The sequence below is a fragment of the Alligator mississippiensis genome, chromosome 2, assembly GCF_030867095.1.
Source record: "Alligator mississippiensis isolate rAllMis1 chromosome 2, rAllMis1, whole genome shotgun sequence".
NCBI lineage: Eukaryota > Metazoa > Chordata > Crocodylia > Alligatoridae > Alligator > Alligator mississippiensis.
Window position 1 is genome coordinate 84,493,600 of NC_081825.1, and position 26,853 is coordinate 84,520,452.

General features: G+C 46.5%; 1 long non-coding RNA gene across 1 annotated transcript; it reads left to right on the forward strand.

The window, feature by feature from the left end:
* The first annotated feature begins 1,152 nt into the window (after positions 1–1,152).
* Positions 1,153–12,583, forward strand: LOC132248333 (uncharacterized). Its single transcript, XR_009459507.1, has 3 exons — positions 1,153–1,245; positions 4,507–5,376; positions 10,976–12,583. It is a non-coding gene; the product is annotated as an uncharacterized LOC132248333 (long non-coding RNA).
* Positions 12,584–26,853: the final 14,270 nt, after the last annotated feature.

Genomic DNA, 26,853 nt, shown 5'->3' on the forward strand with positions numbered 1-26,853 from the left:
AAGTTTTGCTCTGAGAAACAGGCTGCCCTTAACAACTCTTTATTTCAGAATCACAGAGGAAGAAATGATTTTTGAAGATTTCCAGATCAGTTCCATAAGGATTCAGACTATTACTTCATTGCAGAAAATTCTAATGGGCAATGATATCAACAGAAGCTACCTATTACTCTCCTTTCACTATCCAAAATGATACCTCAAAATTGTTTTAAAAATCCACCAAGGAATCCTGGAGTGAAGCTCTGTATAAACAGAGCATATCTTGACTAAAAACAATTTGATCCATTACTTAAAGTGGGATGAAATGGGTTAAAAGCGTTATGAGATAAGTGGAGTTTGACTAAAATATTGTCAAACAGACAATGAAAACTGTCTGATCTGTCTGTCTGTTGGACTGTTTTTATTGTCTCTTTGGCCCCTGACATGTTACATTTAGAAACGTGATTAATTCACTAATCGTGCCTTAAGTATTGACGTGACAACACATTCATTCAGTTAATGGTGTGATAAATCAGGGAATAAGCCACAAAGTTTTTGCACAAAATATGTGTAATAACTTTGTAGCAGTTTCCCATCATGCCTAGAACATGTGGCCAGCATTCCCATCCTTGGGAACAGACCAGAGCTTTTCAAGACTCCAGTGCCTTCCTGAGTTTGGGAGCACCAGTCAGCTGATTGGGTCTCTTAGCTGAGAAAGCACATTAGGGCCCTGTAACAAGTTCAAATTAAAGCTGGAGAGAAACCAGGTATAGAGTTGTTACACAGATTCAAGCACTAGCTTTATAACTGGTTGGCCATTTTTATAGCTGGATTGTAATTTTATTGTGTAATAACTACTTTGTATGGATGGATAATCTAAATTTATTGCATGATTAATCAGTTAGTTGTATGATAATTACTTTGCATTTGTTGCCAGTCTTACTTTGCATGTCTGGCTGGTCCAAATTTATTGTGTGATTATTGTGTAATTATCGCAAAGCACTGAGGTGCCCTGCTCCTAAAGAGGGGAAACTGCTAGGGAGGGAGCCCTAGCAGTGAATAAGGAGCCCAGCTGTTGGTTGCCAGGACAACCAGAGGAGGTCAGCTGACCAGAAGGGGCAGGGCCTGGCTCCCTTATAAGCCCTAGGTGCTGGGGCCGGAGGGAGTTCCCTACCAGCAGCCAAGGAAGAAGGATCTCTCGGTCATGGAAGAGAGGAGAAGCCTAAGGCAGGAGCAACGTCTGACACTGCTGCCGGATGAAGAACCCCGGTAGGCTTGAGCATGATTATAGCCGGGCGGCTTCTGCTTGTGTTATAGCCCAGGGGCTTGTGTTTGTATTGCTGTTTGTAACCGGTGGTTTGGGTGAGGCTATCAGGGGATGGAGGAGGCCTCATAGGGGACCCACAGCAGTGTGGGGACCCCAGCGCCAGTGAGAGGGCAGCATTGTGGCAAAGCCCAGAGAAGGGGGCAGCATTGTGAGAAGCCCCAGAGAGGGGCGGCTTCTAGTGGGGGCGTGGTGAGCCCTGGAGAGAGGGCGGCGTTACTGAGAAGGCCCTGGAGAGAGGGCGGCGTTACTGAGAAGGCCCTGAGAGAGGGCAGTATCACTGAGAGAGGCCCCAGAGAAGAGGGCACATAGTAAGATAGGGCCAGGGAGAGCCCTAGTGCCAGAGAGGGTGCGTATCAAAGGAAGGAAGGCCCAGAGAGGACAAAAAGGGGCCAGATTGTAATAAGGCTGGGACATAACGTCTATTCCATCGGCAAGGCGTGGGCTGTGGTGTAGGGGAGGCAACAGAGCCACAGATAGCACCCCCTGGCAGCAGGGCGGTACAAGGGTAGCCTCCTGCTAATTAACATCAATTAATCAATTAACAGCAAGGCATGGCAGCGAGAAGGCGGGTGGTTGCCCCAGGAACAGGTGTGTGGGCCACATTTAGATCGGCCCAGAGTGAATACCTGTTACAGTAATACAGGCTTGTCCAACATGCGGCCTGCCAAGCCGTTTTCTGTGGCCCACGGTGCTGCAACAGGAAATGAAAGTAAACACTGTTTACTTTCGTTCCCACCCCTTGTCCCTCCTCCAGCCCCTCAGCAGATTCCTAATGGCTGCTGAAGGGCTGGGGAAGGGACAAGGTTCCCACACGCACTGCAGCAGCTTGACGTTGTGGACACAGTGCATATGGGAAGAGGAGTAGCTATGTGCCGCTCAGGACAGGATGAGCCCAGCTGGAGCAGCAGGCTTTCCCCCTACCTGCACTGGTCAGTTCCGAGCAGCACACGGCTCCGCTGCTGCCTCTGTTGGCTGGTGCTGACCCGGGCAGGTCTGTCCCATCTGGAGCAGCATGCAGCTGGAGCCAGATTCCCACATGCTGCTGGGGATGGGAGGAGCCTGGACAGGTCGACACCAGCCAGCAGAAGCGGCAGTGGAGCCATGTGCCACTTGGGACTGACCGGAGCAGGTAGGGGGAAAATGCAGCTGAGCCCCTGCCGCTCTGGCCGGGCTCGTCCCATCCTGAGTGGCACACAGCTCTGCCACCACTTCTGCTGGCTGGTGCCGACCTGGTCGGGCTCCTCCCATCCCCAGCAGCTCATGAGAAGCCGGCTTCAGCCGCATGCTGCTCTGGGTGGGACGGACCCAGTTGGGTCAGCACCGGCCAGGAAAAGTGATATGCAGCTGAAGTTGGCTTCCCACATGCTTCTGGGAATGGGAAGAGCCCAGCCGGGTCTGCCCCAGCCAGCAGATTGGTATAACATGACCTGCCTATGGCTGGGGAGGGGCCAGGCTCCCTAGATCTGAGACCTGATGTAGGCTATGGCACAGAGACTCACTCTGGAACAATGTGCTAATAAACTTGTGTCTGTACCTGCCAGGAACCCAAGTAGCAGGTGGTTGATACCTGGTAAGCTCATGTGAGTAAAAACTGCTTATTGCTTTCTGTGTCACCTTCAAAATGTTTTTATTCTACTAAAATATGCCATACTTTGTGAGAGTCATTGCCTCTGTATGAGAAAGCAGAATCATAGCCACTGAACTAAATTCAGGCCCCGTGGGAATAATCACAATTCAGCAAAATGAGCAGAAAGGAAAAGCCGGAGTTCTAAGTGTGCAGCCTAAAAGAGGCCACAAAAGAGGCAGAAGCACAACCTTAGAACCAGGACAGCAATCCGGTGATGGCAGTCCAGGAGGCATGATGGGAATCCTCTAATCTCATGAGATTTAGGAAAGCAAGAGGACTTGAGAAAAACATGTAGGCAGAGACAGTGCAGGGCCTTGGAGCCATGTTAATAAGTGAGGGAAACTGTGTTCCCACTCTAGTCAGTGACTAATTGTGGGTACATCTTCACTAGCTTCAAGCCACTCAAACCTGCTGCCAAAAAATAAGGCTTTCCTACCCATTTACACTTTTACCTGCTCTGAACTGGAAATGAGGCAGTGGGGATTCTTCTAGAGTGGTCCAAGGACAGTAGAAGCAGATCACACACAGAGAGAGTGAGAGATGTTCCAAGAATGTGCTCACCACCACATTTCTTCTGAAAAGCAGGGATATCCTGAGGTTCATTTAATGTTTGTAAAATGCTTGGAGAGCCCCACATAGATGCACTGCATAGAAATGCAAAATATATTTTGACTTATTAGGTTGGCACCTTGGGCTGAGATTTTCAAAGCTGAGTCAAAAGGCCAACTTCTATTAAAATGAATGGGATTTAGAGGGCTCCAAATCTTTTATGGCAACTTTGTAACATGCCTGTGTACCCCTTTTTGCAAATCTCAGCCATAGTTTGGAAGCTCAGCCAAAGTCATAAGAGCTTCTGAATGTAAGACCGTAAAAAGTGCCATGCTTGGTCAGCCCCATGATCCATTTAGTTCAGTATCCTGTCCCGAACAGTGGAAGAGGTGGATGCTATAGGAGAGTTTTCAACTGGTTAGACCCATTTCATTGTCACTTTCTGCAACTTCTTTGGTGTCAAAGGTCACATGACATCACTTCCTGATGCGATACCACTTCCTGTGAGGTCTATGAATATGGCTTGCCGGCCCATTGGGTGATAAGAAGTTCATGATCTGGCCCCGCATTCAAAAAGGTTGGGCACCCCCTGAGTTAGACTTTGATTTTAGGAACCTGAGTTGTCTGACATGGAGTTGCCTGCATTTTGAATTTAGGACACCGAGTTGTCCAAGCTGTTGGATTTTATGATGCTGAGTTGTCTGCACTGAAGTGGAACTTTGATTTTGGGACACAGAGTTGTCTTCATTCATAATTCACGCTCCATTTAATGGGTTAACTGTGCTTTAATGATTCCCTAAGCATTATCTGGTGGACAGCGGTGCTAACACACTGGCTGTATGAGAGTCTCAGACTCCAGGAAGAGTGCTTAAGAGTACTGGTACAGGGTTCTTGTTTGTAGCTGTGTCGGTCTAAGGACATAGGCAGGCAACTGGTAGAGGGTTTGACCCAGGGTGCAAGAACTTGAACCTGCTTCCAAGAACTCACAGACACTGATGCCGTGACTCAGGTCTTTTTCTGCCAACAGAATACACAAGGCAATCCAAGACCACCACAGCATATGCAAGAACTTGAGGAACATATTGTGGAGCTTAAGGCTACTTTGAGGGATGCTGATAATGACCACAGCCTTTATGAGAGTCTCAAGCTCCGGGAAATGTGCTTGAGAGAACTGGTAGAGGGTTTGATCCAGGGTGCAAGAACTTGAACCTGCTTCCAAGAACTCACAGACACTGATGCCATGACTCGGGTCTTTTTCAACCTAAAGAAAAAGTGCACAGAAAAAGAAATCATCGGTCACTGTACAACCCAGTGGGGCCAGGTGCTCACAGATCCTATCAAGATCTGAGAGCGTGCTGTTAGCTTCGACAAGGAGCTGTTTAGAGGTGAGGCTACCTGCCCAGTGGCCATACAACAATTGCATGAGGGCCTCCCCAAACTCTCCATGTCTGAGGCTGAGCAGCTCAAAGCTGTCCCTGGGCAAAACTGACTGCTGCTATTTGAAGACCTTGCCATGGGGAAGGTACCAGGCCTTGACTGATTACCCATCAAATTCTCCAAGATGTTTTGGCCTCTCCTCAGCCCAGACCCACTGCCCATCTTCCAGGACAGCTTCAAACATAGGATCCTTCTGACCAGTTGCTGCTGAGCAGCCATCACACTGCTGCCCAACAAAGGGAATCTGGTAACATTAAGAACTGGCAACTGCTATCGCTCCTGTGTACAGGACCAATGCCCTGGCCAACCACATCAAAATGGTCATGGCCTCTGTCATAGGCCCCTACTCCATACCTGCCAGGACAACCTGTTTCTGCTATGTGACCTGCCGCCAGCTGTGAAGTTCTTTGGCTTGAACAACAACTTTGCCTTCCCAAATCAAGAACAGTTCTTTGATAAGGTCAGCCACAACTTTTATTTCATACTCTGGGCCTGCTTTCACATCAACCATCTGGCTCCTGTACTGGAACCTCTCTCTGCTCCTGAAAGTGAACAGAGAGCTTACGTGCCCCATTCCCAGCACGCAGGGATGTCTGACAGAGCTGCTCTCTCTCTCTCTCTCTGCAATACTCTATGCCCGAACTACTGAGCTACAGGTGCTACAGCAGTGGGCCTGATGGGCCTGCATTGGCCACCACCCCAGCTGCTGGCCCCCAGTTAGGTTGAGAGCATATGCTGGGGATGTGATTTGTGAGCAGTGAAGGTAACATCCAGTCCATGATCAGGTGAAGCAAGCCTATGATCATGCCTCCTCAGCCTGTATCAAGTGATATCCTTTGTACAAAGTCAAGTATGGGAACCAGACACAACAGAGACAGAAAAGAGCCTTCAACCCTGTAGGCTAGTGTCCAAGGCAGCCAATGGAGAAGCACTTCCAATTCTGGGAAATTGCAGTACTCCTTGTTAAGGGCAGAGGACTTCAGGCCCTGATCTCTACCAAGACCTCAGGTACCAGGCCATACAGTTGCTAAGGCTGCAGCCCCAGGCTGTTGCTAAGGAACAAGTGGCCGGGCCTAAACTTGTACTAAGGCCTGAGGCGTCAGACCCCTGCAGTTGCTAAGCACCAAGGCACCATGCTCAGACCACTGCAAAGGCCTGAGGTGTCAGTCCCAAACTGTTGCTGGGCCTTCAAGTACCAGATCCAGACTCTCTCTTGAGACCTGAGAGTGCCAGGGCCTGACTGTTGCTAACCCATTAGGCACCAGGTCCCAACTGCAGCCCTGGTTACTCCCTACTTCTACTGTACATGAGTGGAGAACCAAAGTGCCATGGCGTGCTCCTCTAAGGAAGATTTGCCCCTGTTTTTCTCTGGCTTTGCGTGATCAAGGCAGGATGAGCTGGCGGCATTTAGAATATTCCCTGTGTCTTGGGAACGAACGTGTTGGACTGAGTGAGCGAGAAGGGAGATTCATAGATTCATAGATGTTAGGGTCGGAAGGGACCTCAATAGATCATCGAGTCCGACCCCCTGCATAAGCAGGAAAGAGTGCTGGGTCTAGATGACCCCAGCTAGATACTCATCTAACCTCCTCTTGAAGACCCCCAGGGTAGGGGAGAGCACCACCTCCCTTGGGAGCCCGTTCCAGACCTTGGCCACTCGAACTGTGAAGAAGTTCTTCCTAATGTCCAGTCTAAATCTGCTCTCTGCTAGCTTGTGGCCATTATTTCTTGTAACCCACGGGGGCGCCTTGGTGAATAAATAGTCACCAATTCCCTTCTGTGCCCCCGTGATGAACTTATAGGCAGCCACAAGGTCGCCTCTCAACCTTCTCTTGCGGAGGCTGAAAAGATCCAGTTTCTCTAGTCTCTCCTCGTAGGGCTTGGTCTGCAGGCCCTTGACCATACGAGTTGCCCTTCTCTGGACCCTCTCCAGGTTATCCGCATCCTTCTTGAAGTGTGGCGCCCAGAATTGCATGCAGTACTCCAACTGCGGTCTGACCAGCGCCCGATAGAGGGGAAGTATCACCTCCTTGGACCTATTCGTCATGCATCTGCTGATGCACGATAAAGTGCCATTGGCTTTTCTGATGGCTTCGTCACACTGCTGGCTCATGTTCATCTTGGAGTCCACTAGGACTCCAAGATCCCTTTCCACCTCTGTGCCACCCAGCAGGTCATTCCCTAGGCTGTAGGTGTGCTGGACATTCTTCCTCCCTAGGTGCAGCACTTTGCATTTCTCCTTGTTGAACTGCATCCTTTTGTTTTCTGCCCACTTGTCCAACCTGTCCAGATCTGCTTGCAGCTGTTCCCTGCCCTCTGGCGTGTCCACATCTCCCCATAGCTTTGTGTCATCTGCAAACTTGGACAGAGTACATTTGACTCCCTCATCCAAGTCACTGATGAAGACATTAAAGAGTATCGGTCCAAGGACCGAGCCCTGCGGGACCCCACTGCCCACAGCCTTCCAGGTCGAAACCGACCCATCCACCACGACTCTCTGGGTGCGACCCTCCAGCCAATTCGCCACCCACCAGACTATGTAGTCATCCAAGTCACAGCCTCTTAACTTGTTCACCAGTATGGGGTGGGATACCGTATCAAAGGCCTTCCTGAAGTCTAAGTATATGACATCCACCCCTCCTCCTGTGTCTAGGCGTTTCGTAACCTGGTCATAAAAAGAAACTAGATTGGTCAGGCACGATCTGCCTGCCACGAACCCGTGCTGATTTCCCCTCAGCATAATTTGTCCTGCCGGGCTTTCACAAATGTGAGCCTTGATAATTTTTTCAAAGACTTTGCCAAGGATGGAGGTGAGACTGACAGGTCTATAGTTGCCCGGGTCCTCCTTCCTCCCCTTTTTGAAAATGGGGACCACGTTGGCCCTTTTCCAGTCCTCCGGGACTTGGCCCGTGTGCCACGAGCTTTAAAATATTCCCACCAGTGGCTCTGCAATGATGTCGGCCAGTGCCTTCAGCACCCTCGGATGGAGCTTATCCGGGCCTGCCTACTTAAAGGCATCCAGTTCTTCCAAATGACTCTGCACCATTTCAGGGTCTACGCATGGAAGTCTGGCGCCTTGCTGCTGCCTCTCTACAACCCCAGTGAGAGACTTGTCGTGCCCCTCACTTAGGAACACTGAGGCAAAGAACTCATTGAGGAGTTCAGCCTTGTCCCCCCTGTCTGTCACCAATTGTTTCTGCCCATTTAGCAGGGGTCCTATTCCTCCCTGGGCCTTCCTTTTACTCCCTATATATCTAAAAAACAATTTTTTGTTGTCTTTTACTTGGGTTGCCATCCTCAGCTCCATGGTAGCTTTGGCCCGTCTAACTGCCTCCCTACAAGCACGAGCAGAGGAGGTATATTCATCTTTGGTGATCTCTCCCTGTTTCCACTTTTTATGTGCTCCCCTTTTGTCCCTTAGGCTGCTCTGGATTTCTCTGGTCAGCCAGGGAAGCCTCCTGGCCCCTTTCCCTCTTTTGCCTCGCTCAGGGATCGTCTTGCTTTGTGCCCGAAGGATCGTTTCCTTAAGGCACAGCCACCCTTCTTGACTTGATGGGGACTACACTTCCAGCAATTGTTCTGGTCATGGGTGCAGTTACTTGTGCTTGCCTAAGACACATCTTCCAGAAAAAACACTGGTGTTTGTAAGAAGACAGTAAGCAATGAAGAATTCATCACTGCTGCTTCCAATGGTTGCTGCTTCCAGTGGTCAATCACCCTCAATATTTAAAACCTGCACCTAGTTGCTAAATGCGTTGGGGTGAACTTTGGCTTTCATCCTCAGGCCCCTTTTGACCTCCTAATATACAAAGCTGGACAAGTCAGGGTCACCTAGACAAAAGCCTGTGCTATATTAATGCATTACCTGATTGGTGCCTAGAATCATGAGTGCGTGAATGGGTGATCCAGCGCATTCAGAGGGAATGACTGCAAGCTTTGGCTGGGCTGGCGGGGGTCAGGACATCAGTCCTGCAAGCTGTGTCCCACTGTGACATCATCAGGGCCTTGGAGAGGGCCTCAAGCTATTGGGCAGTGGATGGTGACCTCACAAAGGCTTTGATATGATAAACGTTGGCTCCTCTTCACCTTCCCCTACCTGTTTTACTTCTGCTTTCCTCTGCCCTCAGAAGAGCAGTGATTGCTTGCCAGAAGTTTTCTGTTGGTGTGAAAATGAGTATGGATGAACGTATGGAGTATGAGGAGCAAGGTTTTGAGTATATGGAGTGGGAAGAGCAAGGAGATGAGCAAATGGAGTGTGAGGAGGAAGGAGATGAGCGTATGCAGTGCTAGAGCATGGAGATGAGTGTATGAAGTGTGAGGGACAAGATGACTGTATGGTGTGCAAGGAGCAATGAGATGAGCCTCTGGAGTATGAGGAGCAAGGAGATGAGCCTATGGAGTACGAGGAGCATGGGTATGAGGCAGCAGTAGGGAGGAACAGGGACAAGGCAATAGAGAAATATCAGCAGGGTTCTGAAGTGGTTGAGAGGTAGCAGCACAGGGATGTGGGGATGGAGACAGATTAGAACAGGGATGCCCAACCTGAGGCGTGAGTGCCACAAGTGGCAGATGGAGCCTTTGTGTGTGGCATACAGCAAACTGGGGAGGGAATGGCCAGCTCAGCAGCAGGTAGAGCAGAGCAGCAGAGCAGGCAGGGAGGAGAGGGTGGGAGGAGAAAGAAGAGCAGCAGTTCGAGCAAGGGAAGGGGATTGGAGTGGTACTCAGGGTGGGTGTGGGGTACACCTACCTAACCTGTTGCCCCCCCATCCCTGCCCCCCCAGATTACAACAACATCCCTCTCTGGTTGAAAATGGACGTTTTCTTTACAGGAGGCTTGAAAAGGGAAGCTTCACTTAGTTTTCTCCTCCCCTTAATGGCGGAATATGGGAGCTTTGCTACTAAGGGCTAAGTCTAGTCTGTGGGGCACTATGCATAGGCTTCCCAGTCTAATGGGCCCTGCACCCATCCCTTTTCAAAGGGCCTTCACACAGGCCCCCAGCCTCTCCTTGTATGAGTTGCCTTTCAAGGACTTGATCATTTTTTCCTTTGCCTCTGGACCCTCTCTAACTTCTCCACAATCCTTTTCAAACTTTGGAGCCCAAAATTGCATGCTACAGTCTAGATGAGGCATAACCAGTGCCGGAGTGGACGGGCACTTTCACCTCCTGTCTCTTTCATCTAGGGCTTTTGTTGCTACAGCCCAAAACTCTATTTGCCTTTTGGGCAGCTGCATCACACTGCAGGCTCCTATTGAGTCTGTCGTCTACCAAGATTCCCAGATCTTTCTCAGTACATCCACCATCACCTGTTTTGCTATGTTTTTGATTCTTCTGCCCAAGGTACAGCACCTTGCATTTGTCAGCATTGATCTTCATCGTGTTGGCTCTAACCTAGCTTTTCAGGCTACCAGGGTCCTTCTGCATTGTGCCCCTGTCCTTCATCACATTTTCAATCCCTCCTAGCTTCATATCTTCTTTAGATTTTCTAGGAAGCAATTTATTGCAGCATCCAAGTCAGAAATAAACATGTTGAGCCACCCTGGGCCCAAGACAGGCCCCTGCAGGACTCCTGCCAGTCTCACGTGGACAGACAAAGTTCCTTGGGTGAATTTGATATCTTTTATTAGACCAACCCAAATATTTGGAGAATAGTTATTAAGCAAGCTTTCAGGTTCAAAAACCCTTCGTCAAGGTAAGGAAGTTTCAGCAGTTGGTGTGTGCTCTTCCTGGATGGAATGAAAAGTAAAGAAGCCAGGGGCTGGGCTGGGGAGTCAGTTGCCAGGCAGATTATAATGTTTTTGAAGGGTATTTAACCTGAAAGCTTGCTTAATAACTATTCTCCAACTATTTGGGTTGGTCTAATAAAAGATATCAAATTCACCCAAGGAACTTTGTCTGCCTATGTCCTTAGACCAACATGGCTACAACCTACACCCATTCTCACATGGATACATCTATCATTGTTCCTTGCTTTCAGCTATTCAGCCAGTGACTCTCCATCTTGTGGTATTTGTTTAGCCTACTTTTCTCTAACTTGTTTATTTTTTCTCTTCATTACAGCCAGCACTGCAAATTGTAAATTATGTTCAGACTGAAGGAAGTGCACAACTGTTGCAGCAGGTGCACTTTGGCGAGTGCAGCCAGAATAGCGAGGTCCCCGGGGGCAGTCCTGCCAGCAGTCAGAGGTCAGGCATATTTGTGGCAGGGACCTACACACCTGAATACTTACCTGCAGGATTGGCGGTGGTGCAGGCAGCAGAACCACAAGCACTGCAGCCACCCTGATTCATCACTTTGTGCTGGGTACGGATTCAAGCACGCCCCATGCCAACAGAAATGGTGAGCTGGAGGCTAGGAGGAGTCTGCAGCCGGAGATGCCCTAACCTCACAGGAAAGCAAGAGTGGCTCAATGAGGCGAAGCCCCAGAGAGCATTGCTTCATTCAGAGGAGCACTGAAGCAGCGACTCGGATTTTTCCCAGGGTTCCCAGGAGAAGGACTGTAGCCTGGTTACTCTGTAAGAACTGGTTGGCATGTGGAAGGGGTATAAAGGGGAGGAGGAGCCCCAAGGACCGGAAACTTGACCTACTTGTAGGGGCAACCACAAAAGACCAAGGACCCTCCTTCTTTCTTAAAAGATAACATGTGGAGGGTTTGTTGGAGGGTGTGCCCTGTGAGTGGGAGTTATTGAGTGCCAAACTGTCTGGCCCTAAGAGTTGGCACCCAAGAGGCTGGAGTGCATGGTCAAGGCAACAAAATGGATTTGGGCACCACCTCTCACAACCACATTTTGCTGAAACAAAAGAGACTCCTGCTGCTCCAGGCACTGGGACAAGAAAACAGAGAAGGGAGCATGTATGCATTTGTGCCAACACTTCCCAAAGACATTTCACAACTGAATGACCTGATACAAAATGGGACAAAAGTATCAACAATCAACAGTGATCTGACTGAAGCACGTTCCACCCCTACCCCTCAGCATTCTGGAAGGGGTGGCACCAATAGCACAGGAGTTCTAGTCTGGCCTAGATGGTGATTAGCAAATAACCATCAACTGCATCTGACTGGAGAAGCTGGTGGAAATGTGTAGGGGCTACTTGTGTTGAAGTAGTTCGTATAAAAGACCACTATATTGCAACCTCCAAAAGAAGGCGAGTCAGAAAGAGGGAGTAGTTAGTTCAACGGAAGTCGAGCAAAACTCTATGATAGTCATAAAACAGCTGATGCAGGTGATCACCACAGAATATATGAAAGCATCAAATGAGCAGTTGGTCCAGTCAGGAAGAAAAAAGCTCCACGAAGGAATTAAGAGGAAATGTCATCACCGATAAAAACAACTCGAGCATTGGATTAAACATTATGGAATGTGCACTTTCTCCAGTTCCACTCTGCACTCCTCTACATAGGTACACCAGGTTCCACGTGCACACTGCTCTCTCTTCCCCTTATTCCGGCTGCAAACTTCCTCTTCCACCATGCTCCTTTGCCTCCCTGCCACACTGGGCCCGTGCCCTTGCAGTTCTGGGCCTTCTGTTTAAATTTTGACCAACCAGCCGGAACTGCCCTACAAAATACGGGACCATCCCAGCCAAAGCAGGACATATTGCACCCTATTCATGCTTAGGCCATGAGAGGGCCAAATACCTTTGCACATTTACCACTTGTTTTTAGTATTGATATAATAAAGTTTTACAAAAATCAAAAGTCCCTTTCTCCCTCTCTCTTCTGGAGCAAAGCGTAAGTGGTAAAAAAGGAGAAGATATATATACATTCATCACTAAAGATGAATATACCTCCTCTGCTCGTGCTTGTAGGGAGGCAGTTAGGTGGGCCAAAACTACCATGGAGCTGAGGATGGCAACCCAAGTAAAAGACAACAAGAAATTGTTTTTTTGATATATCGGGAGTAAAAGGAAGGCCCAGGGAGGAATAGGACCCCTGCTAAATGGGCAGAAACAATTGGTGACAGACAGGGGGGACAAGACTGAACTCCTCAACGAGTTCTTTGCCTCAGTGTTCCTAAGTGAGGGGCATGACAAGTCTCTCACTGGGGTTGTAGAGAGGCAGCAGCAAGGCGCCAGACTTCCATACGTAGATCCTGAGGTGGTGCAGAGTCACTTGGAAGAACTGGATGCCTTTAAGTCGGCAGGCCCGGATGAGCTCCATCCGAGGGTACTGAAGGCACTGGCCGACATCATTGCAGAGCTACTGGCGGGAATATTCGAATGCTCGTGGCGCACGGGCCAAGTCCTGGAGGACTGGAAAAGGGCTAACGTGGTCCCCATTTTCAAAAAGGGGAGGAAGGAGGACCCGGGCAACTATAGACCTGTCAGTCTCACCTCCATGCTTGGTAAAGACTTTGAAAAAATTATCAAGGCTCACATTTGTGAGAGCCCGGCAGGGCAAATTATGCTGAGGGGAAACCAGCACGGGTTTGTGGCGGGCAGATCGTGCCTGACCAATCTAGTCTCTTTCTATGACCAGGTTATGAAACACCTGGACACAGGAGGAGGAGTGGATGTCGTATACTTAGACTTCAGGAAGGCCTTCAATACGGTATCCCACCCCATACTGGTGAACAAGTTAAGAGGCTGTGATGTGGATGACTACACAGTCCGGTGGGTGGCAAATTGGCTAGAGGGTCGCACCCAAAGAGTCGTGGTGGATGGGTCAGTCTCGACCTGGAAGGGTGTGGGCAGTGGGGTCCCGCAGGGCTCGGTCCTTGGACCGATACTCTTTAATGTCTTCATCAGTGACTTGGATGAGGGAGTCAAATGTACTCTGTCCAAGTTTGCAGATGACACAAAGCTATGGGGAGAAGTGGACACGCCGGAGAGCAGGGAACAGCTGCAGGCGGACCTGGATAGGTTGGACAAGTGGGCAGAAAACAACAGGATGCAGTTCAACAAGGAGAAATGCAAAGTGCTGCACCTAGGGAGGAAAAATGTCCAGCACACCTACAGCCTAGGAAATGACCTGCTGGGTGGCACAGAGGTGGAAAGGGATCTTGGAGTCCTAGTGGACTCCAAGGTGAACATGAGCCGGCAGTGTGACGAAGCCATCAGAAAAGCCAATGGCACTTTATCGTGCATCAGCAGATGCATGACGAATAGGTCCAGGGAAGTGATATTTCCCCTCTATCGGGCGCTGGTCAGACCGCAGTTGGAGTACTGCATGCAATTCTGGGCGCCACACTTCAAGAAGGATGCGGATAACCTGGAGAGGGTCCAGAGAAGGGCAACTCGTATGGTCAAGGGCCTGCAGACCAAGCCCTACGAGGAGAGACTAGAGAAACTGGATCTTTTCAGCCTCCGCAAGAGAAGGTTGAGAGGCGACCTTGTGGCTGCCTATAAGTTCATCACGGGGGCACAGAAGGGAATTGGTGACTATTTATTCACCAAGGCGCCCCCGGGGGTTACAAGAAATAATGGCCACAAGCTAGCAGAGAGCAGATTTAGATTGGACATTAGGAAGAACTTCTTCACAGTTCGAGTGGCCAAGGTCTGGAACGGGCTCCCAAGGGAGGTGGTGCTCTCCCCTACCCTGGGGGTCTTCAAGAGGAGGTTAGATGAGTATCTAGCTGGGGTCATCTAGACCCAGCACTCTTTCCTGCTTATGCAGGGGGTCGGACTCGATGATCTATTGAGGTCCCTTCCGACCCTAACATCTATGAATCTATCTATAAGATATTCCTTAGTTCAGGTTAGCTGCATTACCTTTGGTACATGTTTTCAGACCAAATGCCATCCTTTGTTGCATATACAAGGCACCTGTGGCAGATATGGGGCACTCCATGTATAATTATCTAGCCACAGAATTTGGCCCTTTCCATTACCTCTTGTATGAGGGTAGGCTCTTGCCTGCTGAAGTCAGTGGCTTTATCACAGCAGCCTGGGCTGATGTAGGATTTTGAAAAGGGGGGTGCAGTTAGTGTAGCACATCCTCACAGATTTTTTTCTCCTGTTAAAGAGAAACTAAAAGCATTACTAATATGCTAGGGGCAAGTGCCATATTATTCAGGTCAAGATGAAAGTAATGAAAAAAATATAACTATTGGAATGTGCAGTAATTTGTTAGTTCATATTTCAAGTTAAAAACAAACTAGACAAAATTTAGTCAACGTAGTTAAAAAGATAGTACATCATTAGCTCTGGAATCATTATAGCTAAATGTATGTCTCTTAATCAGATTCATGAAACAAAACCTGATTGTCTGGACAGTGCCTCCAATACGAGGTGCGTTTACATGAGACACTGATTACGCAGTAGCCAGGCACTGCTGTGCAGTAGAATTGTGTGATGGGATGTTACGGTGCAGTACTATTAGGTTATTGCGCAGTGATGTCACAAACAAGGTGTTCGCTGGTGCTACTGAGCAGTAACTCACATTACTGCGCATTTATTTAGTACCTGTTTATACAAGTTTTTTGTTGTTGTTTATACAAGTACTAAATAAAAGCACAACTTTGTAACATGCCTATCTACCCCTTTTTACAAATCTCAGCCATAGTTTGGAAGCTCAGCCAAAGAACATAAGGGCTTCTGAACATAAGAGCATAAAAAGTGCCATGCTTGGTCAGCCCCATGGTCCATCAAGCTCAGTATCCTGTCCCAAACAGTGGCAGAGGTGGATGCTATAGATAGGGAGAGTTTTGAACTGGTTAGACCCATTTCATTGTCACTTCCTGCAACTTCTTTGGTGTCAAAGGTCACGTGACATCACTTCCTGATGTGATACCACTTCCTGTGAGGTCTTTGAATATGGCTCACCAGCCCACTGGGTGATAAAAAGTTCATGATTCGGCCCCACATTCAAAAAGGTTGGACACCCCTGGTGTAATGCATGTAACATGCAGCAAGGGCCTTGGAGCCCTTGGCTCCTGTGCTCTTCTATGTCTAGGAACTTGGGTCCAATGGGCTTCTGGGGCATGATCCTGGGTTTACCCTGCACTGGCAGTATGGCCCAATTGGGATCTGATCCCTGATCCCAGAATTGCACCACCTGCCTTGTACATGTGGTATGGCAGGGTCCCATCATACCTTTAATTTAACATCTATCAAAAGCCTTTGACAAACGTTGCCTTCTTTTAGAGTAACTAGACATTACAATGGTATTTTTTAATATGTTTGTTACTAAACTAAGGAGTCAAATGTGAGATGTATGTTTTACAAAATCTTACTAAATGTGAATTTACAAATATTTGCCAAAAGTTATTTCAGAATCACAAACATTTTACCAAAGCAAGGATCCTCCAAACTCTTCTTCTTTAGCAATCCCTCACAGTTGAGGATGATTATCTTCCATGATTGTCTTATCTGTGGGTCCAAAGATGGCTGACAAGACCTGTCCAGGATTGACAGAATGTTGCAATTCAGGCACATGGGTTTCCATTTGGGTTCAATGGGTCCGGATGCTTTATTCAATCTGTAACCCATTATTTCTGCTGCTCCCTCTTTTCCATCTCCTGTTATCATCAAAAGTTTTTAAAGTAGTGATATCCTTGCAGCAGACATTTCCTCCATTGGAGGTGATTCTGGGTAATAGTGTCCCACAAATTGATGTTAATGTTGCCTTTTTTCAAGTTGGCCTTAAGGACACCCTTGAAGCACTTTTTGTGCCCTTCTCTTGGAGCATATTCTTTGACCTGAGGTGGGAGTATAAAACTTGCTTCAGGAATCTGAAGTCAGATATCCAGATGATGTGGCTGGTCCAGCAAAGTTGATTTCGGATGATCATTGCCTCAATGCTTGTGGTGTTTGTTTGAGAGAAGATGCTAATGCTGGTGCATCTGTCTTCCTACCGGATTTAAAGGATCTTCCACAGGCAGCATTGATGGTACATCCCCAATAACTTGAGGTGTCTGCTGAATATTGTCCATATCTCAGCTCCCTACAGTAAGGTGGGGATCACAACTGCTTGATAAACCATGACCTTGGTTTTGGATCTGATGTTGTGATCTTCAAACACCCATTTCCTCAGGCATCTGAAGGCTGCGTTATCACATCTGATGTAACATTGGATTTCTTTATCCATGTCAACCTTCTACAAGAGATGGCTTCTGAGATGTAGGAAATACTTGATGTTCTCCAGAATCTCATCATAAATCTGCATTACTAGAGCTGGGGACTGCTCATTAAGAGCATCTCAATGTAAGGTGTCAGTCCTGTTTCCTTGTATGTCTCTGTAAGGATGTCGACAATTGCCCAAAGGTCTGTTTCTCAGTGAGTGCACACTACAGCACCGTCAGCATACTGAAGCTCAATGATTAAGGTTGGAGTAATCTTGGTTTTGGCTCAAAACTGGCTTAGATTAAACATCTTACCGTCCATTTGGTAGTTTAGTTCCACTCTGACTCAAAACTTGTTGGTGGTCAGATGAAGCATTGTGGTAAGGAATATTGAGAAGAATGTTCAAGCAATGATGCAGCCTTGCTTAACTCCCATCTTAACCTCAAAGGGATCTGTGATAGATCTGTTACTGAGAACTACAACTCTCATACCATCATGGAACAGGCAAAGAATGGTGATGAATTTCAGGGAATGCCTGTACTTCAGAAGGATCCTCCACAGTGCTTCTTAGTTGACAGAGTTGAAGTTTTTTGTGAGGTCAAAAAAGGCCATGTCAAGAGGTTTATTTTGCTCCTGGCATTTTTCTTGCAGCTGGCAAGCTATGAAGATCATGTCAATTGTGCCTCTTGATGCCCTAAACCCACACTGTGATTCTGGAAGAAGCTTTTCAGCAAGAGGAAGAAGATGGTTCAGGAGAGTTCTCCCAATGATATTTCCTGTGGTGGACAGGAAGGTGATACCTCTGTAATGTCCACAGTCAGACCTGTCTCTTTTCTTGAAGATTGTCACAATCATAGTATCCTTGAGGTCATCTGGAATTAGTCATCATTCCAAATCCTTTAACATGAGGACATGGAGTTATGATGTGAGCTCCTATCCCCCCTGCTTGAAGATTTTGGCAGGGACTCCATCATCTCCAGATGTCTTGTCTTTCTTCATTGGCTTGATGGCTTTGCTCACCTCATCAAGGGTTGGAAGGATTTTGTGATCGTTTCTGACTTGGTGTTGCAGGATGGAATTGAGAACACTCTCATCAACAGCAGAGTCTCTATTGAGAAGGTCTTCAAAATGTTCCTTCCAACAGGCATTGATGGCTCCGCTTTCCTTGATCAGGTCTCCTCCATCCTTAGGTCTCAAGGGGGTTGGTTCCTGGTGCTCAGACCACAGATGGCTTTTGCATTGTAAATACTGCACATACCATAGATGTCAGCAAGATGTTAAATCTTCTTCACCTTGTCTTCCCACCATCTGTTCTTCATATTGTGGTACTTCTCTGGACCTCTGCCGTACCTTGTTAGAAATTTAATTTCTTTTGCTTAGAGTTGGTGTCATTCTGCCCAGCACAGAAGTTCTTGCACTTTCAAGGTCAATTAGCTCTTGGATCTCCTGGTCATTCTCATCAAACAAGATATATCCTAGTCTAGAAATATCCTGGTAGAAAATCCAAGTGTTTCTTCACAGGCACTGATGATGATGGACTTGAAGGCACCCCAAGCACTGCCAACATTTTCCCATTGTTGTTGATTGGAATTTACCAGTTTTTCATTGAAGAACTGGTGAAAGAGGTGTTGCTTGATTGATTCAACTTCCATTGGCATTGCTTCTGTTGCAACTGTCATTTTGGGAGCCAGTTTGAGTGCTATAACCAATTGGATGAGTTGGTGATTGGTCCAGCAATCATCAGCTTCTAGCATAACTCAGGTGGTGTGGACACCTTTGTGATCCTAGGCATGAACAATGACACAGTCAATCAGTTGCCAATGCTTAGATCATGGGTGTTGCCATGATGTCTTTGGCCTGTTTTTCTGGTGGAACAGGGTGTTGGTCAGTCTATGTTCTGTGCACTTGGTCAAGAGGAGGATCCATTGGACTTGAACTTTCCTACAAACTAATGGACTAATGGCACACCAATTTCATTAGCTCACAGCACTTAAAGGAGTGATAACACTGTCATCAAATACAGCTCTTGATTATCTGACCTAAATGACCAGTTACCCATTTACATTTGGCTCAAACTGGGCCAGCCTTTGACTTGTATTCATGTGCCTGGAACTATATCTCTGCCACTCCACCACTATTTTGCAAAATATATTTACAGATTCAGGGCTAGGTTTACCTTTACTCAGGTTGAATCTTGCTCATTTTCAGAGACTAACTATGCTCTAATGTACTACTAAAACTGAATAAGGATGACAATGAATTTACAAATACTATTATTATTCAGTAGTTTAATGAAGAACAAACTTTACTATTAATGTGCTAAGGAAGGATTGTACCACAATAAGCATTTCTTCAAGAGCTAACTGTTGCATATTCATTAGGGGTGTGTGAAGTGGGCCCTATTTGATTCAGATTTGTCCTGAATCAGGGACAGTGATTCGATTCATTGATTCGGATCAGTGTCCCTGATTCAATTCAGCTGAATACAAATCTGAAGATTCAATGGTGATTCAGAAAATCAGCAATATGGACATAGACACAGCTTTAAATGTTTTTTCTACATATCTTGAGGTATCAGCACAGCTTGTGAATGCAGCGATGCTGGGGCAGATGGAACATCCCACAGGAGTGCAGGGAGGGCCCTCCATGTGCTCGGCAACAAACCTGGATGTGGACCAGAAGCACTTCCGGTCCAATTCTGGGTCCGCCAGGGAGCATGCTGGAGAGCCCTCCCACACTCCTTCAGCTCAGCAATTGGCCACGGGGGGATCCCAGGTGCCCCCCCAGACCCAGGAGGCACCAGTTGCTGAGCCAGGAGGTGCAGGGGGCCCCCCGTGTGCTCTCTAGTAGACAAAGAAGGAGACCAGAAGTGCTTCTGGTCCTCTTCCAGGTCTGCTACTGAGTGTGCTGGGAGCCCCCCATGCTTCTGTGGGACACTCCACGTGCCCCACCATCACAGCATTCACGAGCTGCCTGCTACCTAGAGGTATGTAGTAAAAACATTTAAAGCTGTGTCTAAGTCCAAATTGCTGGATCTTTCTGAATCAATTTGGAGGGTTCTGATTCGATTTGGAGAGATTAAAGGGTCCTTTGATTTGATTCAGATTTGGAGATTTGACCACCAAATTGGGCCAAATCTCTGCCAAATTGAATCAAGGACCAAAGCTTCGCACAGCCCTAATATTCATGAACACAATTCATAATGCCCTCTGTAGTAGACATAGGTGATGACTTTCAGAAATGTTAGTCATAGATGCTAGGGTTGGAAAGGACCTCAACAGATCATCGAGTCCCACCCCCTGCCTAGGCAGGAAAGAGTGCTGGAGTCAGATGATCATATTCTTGGGTGTCTGGGACAGTTTTAGTGTGAAGTCCTGACGTTTCAGTGTTTTACACATATGTTTCAAAGATCCATGTAGAAACCTTTCCATATGTTTACGCAACTATTTTGCAATTTATTTGTCTACATTTCTTACCAGAAAATCACCTACCCAAAGGAAACTCTTTTCCTATTCGACATGTCCTACAAAGTCAAATAAGTAACGAAGAAGGCAGACCAAACAAACAAATAAAAGAAAGCTAAGAGAGCTGTAAACCTTATATGTTTTCAAAACCTAAACAGGTTCTCTCTGTTACAAGTGTTTTTAAACCTGAAAAATGGAACTGAATTTTTAACATTATTGTTATTTCCTCAATAATCTGAGGAACAAGCTGAACTGAGGGAAAAAAAAAAATGGGAGGGGAGGGGTTAAGGGGAAACCTCAAACTATAAACAAACTTTTTTGACAGGACAGAAACTATAGTGCTTGTCTTTTTTGCAAGGTAATTTAAAGTTACAATAAGGGTTCTAGGAAAATTTATTACATGTGAAGCAAATACAAAATGCATTTAAGAACAGGAGACATATCAATATAAATACATAAACAATATATTGTGATGTTACCCATAAGTAAATGAATGAGTATAACTTATGCTCGGGGATCTTGATTTTCTCTCTTTACAAATCACAAATTCTCTGATTTTTTTTTTAAAAAAAATGCAACCTCTCTGATTTAAAGCCCCCAAATCCACATTTTTCCATTATTGAAATGAAACACCACTATATCTATATAGATATATAGATATAGATAGATATATAGATAGGTATCAGTTAAACACAATGTTTTATTGATATATTTACAGTTTTAAAGCAATCTAGAAGCCTGCCAGTGCCTCAATCACTATAATAAAATATATTCTAAATACCTATCATTTTTTCCACTTGATTTTGGGGTTTTTTATCATGAAAAATAATAGCTTACCCTGCCCCCTTTGCTCACCAGGACATAGGTCCAGGTGTAGCAGTCCCCCCCGCCCCCCACTTTATGGTTCTGAGTAGCCCTGATATGCTGGTGCCCTGCCCATGCCATTGCCCCTCACTCGCAGCCCACTGCCCCCCAGACCTGCTGGTGCCCCTCACTCCACACCTACAGCCCCCCCCCCTCCAAGCCCTGCCAGATGGGGCCCACAGCTGCCACGGCCATGGGGCCAGGGTTCCAGGTCCACAGCCCCCTGTCCCCTGCAGCAGCACTGGAGCCCCGGCTGCCATCAGTGGGAAGTGGTGGCTGTTGTGACAGAGCTGGGCATGGAGCCCAGCTCCCCCTCCCCAGTGGGCAGCATGGCCAGAGTGGAGCCCGTGGAGGGGCTGGATGTAAGCCCACTGCTGCAGGCTCAGGCTCCCCATCCTGCTGCCCTCCACCCAGGAACTCCAGAGCCAAAGCAGGGCTGGGGGAAGCTCGTTGCCACTGCTGGGCACTCCACACCACCATGGTGAGGCACCCCCTGCCCATCTGGCAGCAAGGGGCACAACTCCATACTGCCACTGCTGCCAGGTGGGCAAGGGGTACCTTGCCATGGCAGTGCAGGGCTCGCAACAGAAGTACAGAGCTTCCCCACCCCACTCTGTCCTGGCATACCTAGTCCCACCTGCTGGGCTATGGAGGCTCTAAGGGGAGGGCAACAGGGTGGGGAGCCCCAAGTCCACAGCAAGCAGCTCACCCCTGCCCTGTGCACATATCTGGGGGTACATGCCCCCCCATTCCTCCCCTGGGAGTGTGTGCAGTGGAAGGAAACCAGTCCCCCAGACAAGCCACCTACAGCCCTTCCTGCTCCCCATCCAGGCCCTGCAGCCAAGCATTTCAGCCCTGGGCCCCTACCCCATGCACCACCCCAGCTGGTTATCAGCCCTAGCCCTTCCCAACTCCCTCCCTCCCTCACTACTGAGGCCTCAATTCCACCCCCCTGCTGCCAGACTTACCTGTGGGAGCTGCTCTCCTGGCTGCCTGGTGACCATGTGCACGTGTATGTGCGCACATGCACATGGCGCCTCCTGCCTAACTGCCCTCTTTGTACTCCCCCCAGCCCTTTGCAGGCTGTAACTCTGCCAGCCTGCAAGGGGAAACCCACCATTTCCTGTGTTTGTCTCTCTCTTTAAAATGAGAAAATCTGGATTTTGCTGTGTTTTTCCATGGCAAATGGAAAACCCGTATCCCTGTTTAGGATGAAATTATCCCATTACGTCACTGTATAGATATGTTTTAGGGAATATTTGAGGCTTTGTTGGGTTTGTATTATAGCCAACATGGACAGTTCCCTTAACTACAGAGAAAGCAGGGAACAGGCAAGTTAGATGCCTTGAGGGATCATATGTAACATGAACAAACCAAGAAGCAGCCCCAAGAGGCATCATACCTAAGAGTGTTCTCTGGGTTGCAATTGTTCCTGTGCTCCCTTCTTGCTCCTAGTGAAGGTGGTAATTTACTTCAGGCCTATATCTGCAGCACATTACTATCTGCCCCATGTAAACTCAGCTCTTCTCCCCAGTGAGAACACTTCGAGTGTGTGTCCTGCTTATTCTTACCTATTCCACAGCCTTATCCCCCAGCTCTTTCTCCTCTTAGGGAGTGAGTGAGGGAGTGAGTGAGTGAGTGAGTGAGTAGTCCTGTACTGTGGCATCTAATTATTTTTTCTGTAAGGAAGATCATTCTTGTCAATGTTTGATCCCCTTACTTTGTACTAAGGCAGACATAATTTGAAACTAGGTCTATGTAATTCCTTCCTCGGACTATGACACTTCTAACAGCTGATATTCCAAGCCAAATTACACAGGCCCTTAGACTAGCACAATAAATTATCCAATGTAGAACACAAGGGAAATGGGAAACAGTCCCCAGGAAAGAGTCTGAATCATTACCAGCAGAGCAGACTAGGAGTATGCAGATGGGAGCATATTTTAGAGGAGAGAAAACAGATGGTTATATGTCTAAATTACCACATCTAGAGCCTAGAAAAATGGAAATTGGTCAGTAAACAGTGAGCCCTGCTATAAATGGAAGTTATCCACTTGAATCAAACCAATAATTCTGACAAAAGGGAAACTTAAATCTTTCTCAAGCATGTGGCTGCAAATATATACAAATACTCCATACTTTTGCTCCAGACAGACATCATTTTGGCCTGTCATTTACTTGCTCTATTTTCTAACTCATGATTCCTGCTTCCCTGACATGGCACAAGACACCACATACATATTTTTGCCTTCTGGTTCTTTGCACTATTCAAATGCCAGGCATATATGCTTCATATTAATTTATAATTGATGCATTAAGGATGGATAAATACTGAATAAAATGATTATCCTTAACATGTTATAGACTTTAGAGCTATGTCAGATAAGGTCAGTAGTAGTATGTAGTATAGGTGGTTATCAGACTTGGTTGTAACTGCACCAGTGAACTCATGGACTCTGCATCAACTGATTAAACATTTATGAGCCCTTTATCAACTACATATAATTGCAAGCTTAATATAAAGCACAACTCACATTCCTACAAAGTATAAGATAATATATAGCATTAATTCAACAGAGCATTTAGACAGCGGGGTTTGAGATTGTAAACGGCAAAATAAGAGAAAGATGCCTGCAGATCAGGGAAGCAATGAACAAGGTTAATAGATGCTAACTGTTAACAAACCTGCATTAAAAGTGTACCTCTGAGTACTGTTGCATTATCTTAAGGTACTTTAAATTTAAACAATCCACCTTCTGCCTTATTTTCAACTGGGCAGTGAATCCTAAATTTAAATTCCCATCTGAAAACCCCCCTTCAAAAAATTCAAACTAGTAATGATTTTACTGACATAGTACCCAAACTTGCTTTCAGTTTGCACTTGTATAAATATGAGGTGGAGATATTTCTGATTTACTCTTAATAACTTAATTCAACTTTTGACCTTATGCCAGAGCTCAGAAAATACAAAACATCCCAAAGCATTGTGGGAATAGCATAAGCAGAAGAAGAAAGCAAAACATGACAAGCCATGATTTTACTGGGGAAGCAATGTTTAGATTTACTGAACTGAATAGGGAAAAAGAGGATCTGGACAGAAAGTAAAAATGCAATCATACAGGTATTTAAAGAGATGTTTGAAAATATTTTGACTAATTGACTTTTGGTTAGAAAATGGTTATTCATAAAAACAACCTTTTGCAGGATGGGTTGGCATTATTTCATGATTCTTTGGGAAACATTTCAAATTTGCCAACTATTTTGTTTTGCCAAAATGAAAAATTCTGATTACCTGGATCTTTCTTTTCAAGTGGGAACTTAAACTGCTTATAGGAAAAAGCACTAAAAAATCAGCAAAATCAAAATGAAACATTTTGCTAGTCATAAATCTCTCTTTTAAAAATTTTCAGTTGGGAAAATTTGGGCAGTTTTCATCCTTATTCAGGTTGGGGAATTTTTTTCTTGTCTCAAAAATGTTCATGGGAGAGGAAAACCATTTCCTGTTTAAATACAAGAACTACCACCCACGCACTTGGAGGAAGTTGGTTTGTTACAACTAAATATTTACTTCTACAAAGTGTGTTTAGTAGTCTTAACTGGGGGCAGAACCTTTTTTCAAGGAGTTGGGCCAGAACAACCCAGCTCTGGTCTGTCGCAAATTGAATTACTTCAGCAGCTCATCAGCCAGTGGCAGAGTGAGTGTGGGAGGGAGGAGGAGCCAGGAAAGACATGCTTCCCTAGTGCCCCTGCTGGAGCCAGGGAACTGGGAGCTGCACCTGTACCACTGCTGCTTCTCCCAGCTGCTCACTCCGTGGTTGTATTGTGAATGTAGCTTCTACCCACAAGGGAGCCTGTGCCAGGGCCAGGGAGCTAGAAGCTGCTTCCACACTCTTCACACTTTTCCTTACGCCTGCTCCACCCCTCCCCTACCCAGCCCTGATAGAGCTCCCCTTTGGCTGGAAATTGCACTCATACCACCACCTTGGGGAAGAGGCAGAGAGCAGCATGGACAACAGTGGCATGGGCAAAGCTTCCAGCTCCCTGGGCTCAGTGCAGCTCTTCGTTGCTCAGCTCCAGTATGAGATGGGCACAGAGAAAGCCCTATGACTCCGTGAGCTGGATCCAGTGGCTCTGTAGTCTGGATGCAGCCCACGGGCCATATGTTGCTGATCCCTGCTCTAAACAAAAGCCTTCCCAATTTAATTCAATGTGATGCATGGGTTGTGTTTAGGATTGGCTTTAGGATGTCACTGATACTGAGATTGCATTTAATCATTACATTGCCTCATGCACATCTCTGAATATGGAGGGGAATTCTGGGTTTTCTTTTTTTGTAGAAAAAACATTTCAAGGGGAAAAAAAAAGACTTCAACTAACCCAAAAACAAATTCTCCTAATTGATAATACATTTATATATTTTTAATACTCTCAAATGGTCTACTTCTAAGTTATAGGGAAGTGAGGAATAACTTGGACCTCTTTCTAGATTCCTCAGGCTGCATCTATAGGCATGTCTACATGCCAAATACAGTGCTCTGCAGATAACCAAGCTAGTCTGGACACTGAAATCAGTGGAGCTGCATTAGCATGATGCTCTTACCCAGGCTACATTTCTTTATTTTCAGGCTTCCTCATGGATTATATCCATAGCAGTTATCATCACACTGAGTGATGAATGCTAACTGCCACCTTCAGTTGGTCAGTTATGTCAGCCACCCTGGCCATTCCTGGATGTGTTCACCATTTTCTAAACTGTGTCAACTGATTTGCATCACACAGTTCAAATCAAATTTCAATTTGAATTAAGGGTTATTAGACAATCATTGACCACCAGGGAGGTTTTCGTGCATTTCTGCACTTCTGCAGTCAAAATGGCAGGGGTCGTTGGACACTGCCCATCACTAACAATCAGGGCCACAAAACTTGTTATACCTGTTGGTGGGCATGGGCAACAGCAAGTCCTAGACACCTGCCATATATACGTGTTAATTAATACAGTTTAAATTGCCTGGTTTGGACTGTCCTAGTCTGCATTAACTTTAATCCTCATTCAACGAGGTTTAGTTAATTCGGACTGGAGCCAAATTTAATTGGAACTACAGATGTCCACATGTATACAAGTAGCAGCTGTAGTCCAGATTAAACCTAGAAAAATGTAATGCTGATAAACAGCCTGATACAGTCTCCTTCTATTTGCCCTTCTATCTCTTACCTTCTAATTAGATTGTTAGTTCTTCAGAGGTCAGACTGGTCTTTTTATTCAGTGTCTGTATAGTATCTAGGACAATGGAGTCCTGTCCATGCGGGCTCCCAGGAGCTAAGATAATACAAAAAATAAGTATTAATAATTAACATAATAGGGGCCATAATTGGGAAACTGGCTTTGTAATCCCATGGTTCAACAAATTATGTGCATTGTACTTAAACAGTTATTATATGGGTAAAGTCATGAAAATGTGTGTCTTAATTCATCAGTGTCCTAATGTTTTTGCTCTTATTCCTAGGTATTTATGCAACTAGAATGCTCAAAAGTTCCTAAAAGCTAAACTGGATCCAAAAAGAGACTTAAGTGTTCAAGTCCCCTTCTCGCCTGCTGCCTACACC